General features: G+C 34.9%; 1 non-coding gene across 1 annotated transcript in view; it reads left to right on the top strand.

Annotated features, from left to right (window-relative positions):
- The window catches only part of LOC101314769, a 2,632-nt gene extending 1,563 nt beyond the window's left edge, over positions 1-1,069 (top strand). The window contains exon 2 of the transcript XR_184964.1: positions 1,005-1,069. This is a non-coding gene — a transcript (uncharacterized LOC101314769). The remainder of the gene's footprint in view (positions 1-1,004) is intronic.
- Positions 1,070-8,605: the final 7,536 nt, after the last annotated feature.

The raw sequence follows: 8,605 nt of genomic DNA, 5'->3' as shown, positions 1-8,605 counted from the left end.
ATATATATATATATATATATATATATATATATATATATAGGCCCTTCCAATGAGGGATCCCTATTTTAAACCATTTATAGGGATAGGGCATTACACCAACTTCCCGATTATAATTTTACATCTCACCGTTCATATCTTAGGTCTATATGAGTAGATCACCTCTACAAAATTTCATATGATTGGTGATCGTTAAAGCTTTCAAAAGTTCAATTAGTTTTAATGACCTTCAACGGTTTTAGTTTGACATAAGCTGGACCGTTCAAAATCATTAAAACTAAATCAAAATTTTGAAAGTCTTAACGATCACCAAATCATATGAAATTTTGTAGATGCGATCTACTCATATAGACCTAAGATATGAACGGTGGAGATGTAAAAATTCAATTGGGAAGTGGTGTAATGCTCTATCCTTAGAAAGTGGCCAAAAATAAGGATCCCTCAATGGAAGGGGCTGATATATATATATATATATATGCATGCTTTGTGCCATCTTATCTTCTTCTGAATTGGAACTATATTAGTTCTTCCTATAACTATTCATATTCTGTGTACATTAGAGCCCTGAATTTGTTATGCTATGAGTGTGATTCATGCAAGGCAGATTTGCTTCTGTCCTCAACATTGTGATTCTTGGTGTGCTCATTGGAATGTATTTCATTGGATGTTGTTTTTTCCAAAACACAAGCTCTATGTCCTCAAGATGGGATATATTATCCATTTTCTTTTTCAGTGTATGCAAGGGAATTGAGGTCTTAAAAGCCTGCTTTTTTTCTTTTTTGCATATACTTCCTTTAATTTAGTTGTGTCTAAGTTTTGTACACAGATATGGATTTATTATTGTTTGAAAGATCAGAATTTGGTTTCTGTTGCATACCATCCTGAGTGTATTATGCCATGGCACATGATCCTAATTTGGTGTCACTAAGGCTTGCAACTTCATTGTTAACTGAAGTCGTGTTTTTCTCATCTGGTTAATTAGTTTATATTGTGATTGTGTTTTGCAGGCAACATCTTTTGTAATGTCCACAAGTGACTGTTAAACAAGCATTTTGCAAAGCTTATTTAGTTGGAAAAGGCAGTCGCTCATTGTGTGGCTTTGCTAACTATGAAGTTGGAGGATCAAGATTTATTGGGGAAGACAATTGCTCCTCAGCAAGAACAACTAGCCGAATAGAAAAACAACTGATGAAGTATTGCTAAAGAGTTAAGACAGTGTAGTTGCAAGAACACAAGAAACCTTCAGTTATACTCAGTTATACGTGTGAGGAGACTAATTAGATTAAAGAGATGCATGGAATGAGAAACAAATGATCTCCAAATTCATGTACGAGTATTTGAGATATGTTACATGTATGATATATTTTATAGGCCATCAACTTGAATTCATATAATGAGATTGAAATTAATGTGTGCATTGAATATTTATTATTATTGAAATTATTTTTTTTATAAATATAAAACTGGATTATAGCAAAATAAATAATAATATATATAATTAGAAAGAAATTAAACCAAAAAATTCCATTAAAACCGACTTCTGAGTCTATATCAGATAACAGTTCTAACAATAAACGTTGTATTATTAAAATCACACAACTGTTACACAGAGTAACCGTGGTGTGAGTGTATGTCACACGACAAATATTATGTTGCTGTCGACATGTGTTGACATCTCATGGCTGTCGATAAATGTCGACAGCAATCAGACGGCACGTAAAAAGACAACGGTAATCTGAACAATCAGACGACGTTTTTTTGTCGTGGTTTGATGCCTTTTTTGTAGTAGTGATATTCTCAAGATTTTGGGAATATTCTACAAAGATTCTCTAGTCTCTCTCCAAATGAAAGCACGTGGTGCTTCCTTATATGGCTCCCACCTTAAATTTAATAAAAAACATAGATGTGAAACATAGGGATTCGATCCCTGGTGGTAGAGATATAACAAATATGACTAAATCACTTGCTTCCACTTTATTTGTTCCATTACTAGCAACTGATATATATTAGTTATCATACTACTAATCTGAAAACCATAATTAATATTCAAATTTCCACAATCTTGAAATTTTCAATTTTCGGACCATCGATATTTCCTCGAAATCCGAAACTTTAGTCCTTACTCACGAGAGAGTAGTTGTAGTATTTGAGTTGTTTATACGATAAAAAAAAAAAAAAAAAAACAATTATGAGGGTGTTTGACTCGGAGGATTTAACCTTGATCCAAATTATGAAAGTTGGCACTTTGTGAGGTGGTTCTGATATATTTAACTTGTAAATGCATTTGTATTTTTACTAAATTAGTTGTGGAGGGATATGATGTGGCCTAAAGTTGGTACTTTGTGAGGTGGTTGTGATATTTTGTTGAAATTATCGTCACATTATAGGTGTTAAAAATGGTAAATAGATCAATGCTTGTGTGGTGTGTATTATCTAACGCCATGTTCGTGTTCTTCCATACTTAGCAAGGATCAATGATGCTTTTACTAATTATGCTCGCTATTTTATAATTGTTGCTTCTTTGGGTGTCATGAAGTCAAAACTTTCTAAGTATTAGAAATGTTTTTTTGTCTTCTGGCTGCTTCGGATCTTAAGAATATGGTTTTTGCAATTGACCAATGGATGAAAAGTATGGGTCTTGATGACTGGGAAATGGAATATGGTCTTTGTAGTCTAAAGAATGAATTGTTCGGTTTACATGAAATGTACAAAGAAAATGTAGTTCATGTGGTTCCAACCTTTAGTCTAAGCTCAAATTTACGTGCAACTTCTTCTGAATTTGTTATTTTACCTAATGATGAAGATGGGGACTTGTTGAGGCGTTATTAGTGTCGATGGAAGAGTTGTATTCGAGAAGAGGGCAAGTTGGAGCTCAAGCAAAAATATAAGCACTGATTTGCCTGAAAGATGGAAGCTGATAGATGCAAAGTGCAGCAAGATAAGGAGCAAAATTAGCTCCAAGTTGAAGAGGAACAAATTGCAAAACAACGAGACCGTAATATATGATTACACTTGAACGTGCTAATTCAAACACTGATGCGGTTGAGCCAATTGAAGATTCAACAAAGCTATGTGACAATTTTTTGGATATGATTTGTTTTGTTTGTGCTAAAATTACATATGGTTGTGTTATATGTAATTTGGATTGTTGTGCTAAATACTTAATGTTTTACTACTAGGTTTTATTTTCACTAATATGATTATAGTTATTATTTTGATATATGATTTAGCTAAACTTTTTATACGGTTTTTCTTCGCTGGTACATTGTTTGGTTCTTGTAATATTGATATTAGATGGTAAGAGATGAAGGAATGTTTTTTTTTAATCTGCAATACGCTCTGGATCTTATTTCTCAAGAATTATTGTCATTGGTTTACCAAAAGGGTTGTTTGAAGAACCAAAACTCAAAACCTTTTTATCAATACTTGACACTCATTGCAAATGCCAAACTCTCTTGAAACAAAATTCTTTTTGGTTTTTATATACCTAAAAATACACATTGTTGTCTGCTGCAATCTTTTAAGGTACTACAACATCACTCTTTAAGCATTCTGGATTGAATAGTGATTCTGGATTGGACAGTGTTTGACCATATATTCCATCAACTCTTTTGAAGCCTCCTCGATTATTAATTCCACTGTTCCAACACCTCCATTATGAGTTAGTTTGTATGAAAACTTTGACTAAATAAGTGCATCAGAATCCTTGTGGCGATACACTACAAGAATTTTGCTTATTAATAGCACTGTTTAATAGCGTTTTTTTCCTAAGTGCTATTAATGGGTATTTTATAAAAAATTAAAAATATAAAAAACCCTAATACGCTATGCTTTCTTTTCAATAACGCGGAGAGGAGAAGCGGGACTCCAAAACTGTAAGTGGGAATGAAAAATTGGTTTCGCGCTTTGGAAAAGCCCAAAGCTTATCACTTACAGCGTTTAGTTTACTCGTTTAGCTTATAACTTCTCCGTTCCTCCCGCACCCGTTCCTCCCATTCAGATTCCTCTGGCACCAAGAGTGATCCAGGTCCGGCCTCGGAGTCGTACCAACGCCAACCGGAGAATAAAAGAAAGAAAACAGACACAGAAGACCAAATTGGGCAAAGTGAGGTCGCGCATTGTTCTTCTCCCTTCGATTTGTTGTCATCCCAACTCTGGTGAGGTTGCCATCATCGCAATTCCTCGCCGTCATTGCTATTCCTTGGGTTTCCTGCTTCCGATTTGTGTTTCGTCTCCTTCTTTTTTGCTACTTCTGGTTCGTTTCTCTCTCTCTTGATACACACTTTTGTTGCTTTCGGATCGAAATATTCTGGGTTTTGATTAGGTGTTTGGTCACTTGAATCTTAGGTTTTGAAGAATATGTTTGTGAGGTTTTGATTTTGAATTTTAGGTTCGGACTTGAAGCCGGAGAACTTTATGTTTGCAAACAACAAGGAGAACCCAACTCTTAAGGCTATCGATTTTAGATTGTCTATATTCTTCAAGCCAGGTACCAATTTCGCACTTAGGACTTTTGATTATGCAATGTTGGTCTGGTGTGTCATGTCTGTATAGTGACTTAGAGAGCTTTGGCTTTGACTTGGCTTATTATTGTGGCGTCACTTGTTTCTTGGATTATTAACTTGTTTGTTTGATGAATTTTTCCTTGCTGATATATAGTGGTTTGTGCATATATATACTTGCTCTTAGGACATTGATTCATTTTTGTCTCCCTTTGTCTTTTGAAGGGGGTTCTTCTGTCTTTGTTCCTTGAATTGAATTTTAGCTACAATTTGAGTGCATATGAACAAGCTCGTTACAGTAATTTCTATTGCTAGCAGCACAGTTTAGTGATTGCTAGATAAAGTTGTTGGGTGCTATATATCCTGTTCAATATCTCTTAATCTTGCATTTTACCATTTGATTTCTTAAGTTGTGATTTGCTAGGTATGATACAAAGTTGTAACACCAGGCCGACGAACTATTGGAAAGGTGAGTCTTTTCATTGTTACTGTTAATACATCATATTTGAGGGATAGAACATCAATCTTACTCGTCTAAGAAGACACATATTGCCACATAAAACGAGCTTGGGCCTTAACAAGGCCCAAGAAACCTACACTCTCTTGAGAGCATAATAGTAATACACTCTCCAATAAGGGCAAAATGGTACTTTCAGCATGCATTCACCCTGTCTCTATAAATACATGTTTCCACCCCTCATTTGGGTAAGCTTCCATTTCCACCATATTCATACTTTATCTCTATTCACCCTATCTCTATAAATACATGTTTCCACCCCTCATTTGGGTAAGCCTCCATTTCCACTATATTTATACCTTATCTCTATTCTCATGTGATTGACTTAGGAATCGGAAGGTCGAAGGCCGGCAAACCCGGTCTTCCCTCTCACGCCGTTTACTCATGATTGACAGGTTAGGGGTCTTGAAGATAATGTCTTCCTGTATTCCGTGTGATTCTTCTCCCTCGGAAATCACGCCGAAACAGTTACAATGTCTCATTATCTTTTTACACATTCCTTGATCATCTAACTCGTTTCTTGCTGCATGTCTAGGTGCGGGGATATAGTTTTAACATCAATTCAGGGGCTGTTGAATCACTTGAGCTTGATTCATTTGGCATTGCCCTTATCCCGTCAAGTTTGGTAGGTTAAGATGAGGTTTTACAAAATAACTGTGAAGGCTGAAATAATTCTGTTCAAGTTAAAATTTCTTGCTTGCCTTGACGTCTGTGTGTGTGTGTGGGGAGTTTGTGAGGTGGTACAAACCTTAAAACTTACGGTATAAAAATAAAGAGAGATATAGTGAGATATAGAGATATAAATTGAATAAGCGATATATTGTCTGAGAGATAAAGGCTTGGATATCATGAAGCTGACAACGATGACTTGTATGGATTTCAATCTAAGCGAGGGTTATGTCACACCTTGACCTTAGGGAATGACTAATGTGATGGATTTAAATCGAAAATAGAAAATTTGTGAATTTTTATTTTTTTTGAAACCCATTCGATCCGTTTCAGTTTTTCCATGAGTTTGAGTATGATTAATTGTATATTTGGTTTTAGGCTGTTGGATTGATATATGTTGGATTGGGTGCTTATGCTTGGAATTTGCTTGACTTGTCCTTGGAGATTTTGGCTGCTGGTTTCCATATATTGAGGTAGGGAAAACAAAACTTTCTTTATATATAGCTTATATTCTAATTTGATGTGTGTTGGGTGTGATTGCTGTGATATGTGTTCTCTATGAATTCTTATGCGATTTAGATAATGATATATATATTGGTGGAAACCTTGATTGGTTCTATTTGTTGTAGAAACTGATTAATAGTTTATGGTCATTTTTATCGAGTTCTGAGATCAATTTCTGAATCATCTTCACGTATTGTTTCAGCTGAGCTTTGTTTTCGTTTGAAATAGACATTCCAAGAAGTTCTTTAAGTAGGATTTGATCAAAACACATTGTATTTATAACTCTTAGCTTTTACATAAAGGAATGATAGAAATTCTGAAAATTCTGCATAAACTGTTTGGTTCTGCAGTTACTTTGGAAATTCGCTTAACTAACTTTTAAATGTCCAAATTTTCTGAAACTTTTACATGTTGTTTCCTTGTTAGCCTACAAGAGATCTGAAAAGTTTCAGCTTATTCCAATGTAAATTAAAAACTCGGTGATTTTCCAAAGTTCGCCATGTAGTTGGTAAAGTTCCAGAATTTTGAATATGCTTCCTTGTTTTCAGTTGAGCTTTGGACCTCCATTTTAACTAATTCATTTATGTTCTTTTTGAATATTATAGTAGACTTTCTAGTGATATCATGGTCTGCTGAGAAGGTTATTTTGCAAATGGATCAACAGTCTGAAGAACAAGACAATTTATCTATGCATTCGGTAAAACATCTCTACATTTTTTTTTTCTTTAGTTGCTGCATCCTGACTTATATTACTACTATGTTGTGACTGTTATGTATTCTTGATAGAATCTGTACACCAATTCAAGAAACAAGTGCAAATTATTTGATTGGACTAGAAAAGATAAGATAGTTGGAGAAGGACGTTGGCATTCAAGTGATCCAAAAGCGATGGTCAATGGTATTCCTCTTGGACCCAATGCCATGATAGTCTAGGCAGATCTTCCAAAAAATCATGAAGCATTGTTATGGAGGCCTGCAACTGATATGACATGCATTGAAGATGCTGTGGAGATCTGCTATAGCATAGCCTGCTAACAAAGTTGTTTTGGAAAAGATGTCAGAAAGTCAAGATATTGGCATTGCATCCTCTCCTTTGGTAAGTTTTATTTTCACATGTTATTACAATTACGAGTTATATGTGAGTTCTGTCCTCATCTAAAATTATTTTTTCTTGAATAACTTGGTAGAGTGCGAACACCAAATCAAATAAAAAGTGCAAGTTGTTAGATGTTAGTGGATCAGGACAAATAGTGCTGAAGGACGTTGGTCCTTGAGTGATCCAAATCAGCTTGTTCATTCTGTTCCATTGGGTCCTAATGCTGTGAAAGTTTGGGTAGATACACCAAAAGTCCTATCTGTATCCCTTTGGAGACCATCATCTGAGCTGCAAATCATTGATGATGCTCTTGGTACTACAATAGCATGGCCAGCTGACAAAGTGATTATGTCTGAAGGTTGTTAGTTCTCAGCTGGTTGTTACATGCTTCCTTCAAGTTTTATCTTTAAGCAGGAGAGATTTTGCAAGGATACTTTTCAGTGAAATACTATATGATCAGTTTGGTAGGATTTTCATGTATCTTTAACATTGTTGGCTGAGATATTGTAAGCCTTTGGTCTATGAATGTCATTTGGTTTGGTTTTCTTTAATAGCACCAGGAAATGCTATAGAATGGTACTGTAATAGCTTTTCTTAAAAACTGCTGTAACATATTTATAGCATTTAAGAAATGCATAACAATAGCGTTTATATATTGCTATTGGTGATATGTACAATAGCATGTTTTAAACGCTATAGATGTGAAATTTATAATAGCGTTTCCAAAAACGCTATGAAAGAGGGTAGACTTTTCATAGCTCCGGCTGTGATAGCGTTTACTAAAACGCTATGTATATGATATGATAGCGTTTTTCGAATGCTATCGATGACAGTTTATGGTGTAGTGATAATCGATGACAGTTTATGGTGTAGTGATACTTCTTCATGTTCGGGCTACTTAGCACTTTTTTAACCTCTTCATTAGTGGTGAACACGAGGCGATAAAAGAACTCGAAGTCATCGGATTTGTGCTTATCTACTCGATGAGCAACTACTATTTCTGCATCCAACTTGAAGAGGTTTATGAAATGATTAAAACTTGAATATCATGCGCAAAACCATATCCAGACCCCAATGCTGAAATCTCACGATCTTGCACTTTTACCACAACGTTTTCTTTTATGTCATCATAACCAACAATTATGGCTCCAAAACTTCTTCTTTTTTTTGTCACAGATTGTACCCAAATAGTTGTAAAATGCCTCTGCTACTTGTGATACAGTTATATCATCATTATTATGATTTTAGAGTTTCAACTCTTTATCAACGTGTAACAACATCTTCTCACAATCTTGTACACTCCCCACCTTTATGCAACTT

This window comes from Fragaria vesca, linkage group LG6 (genome assembly GCF_000184155.1).
Source record: "Fragaria vesca subsp. vesca linkage group LG6, FraVesHawaii_1.0, whole genome shotgun sequence".
In the NCBI taxonomy this organism is placed as follows: Eukaryota; Viridiplantae; Streptophyta; class Magnoliopsida; order Rosales; family Rosaceae; genus Fragaria; species Fragaria vesca.
The sequence above is the reverse complement of the archived record's forward strand: the minus strand, read 5'-3'. Positions and strand labels throughout refer to the sequence as shown.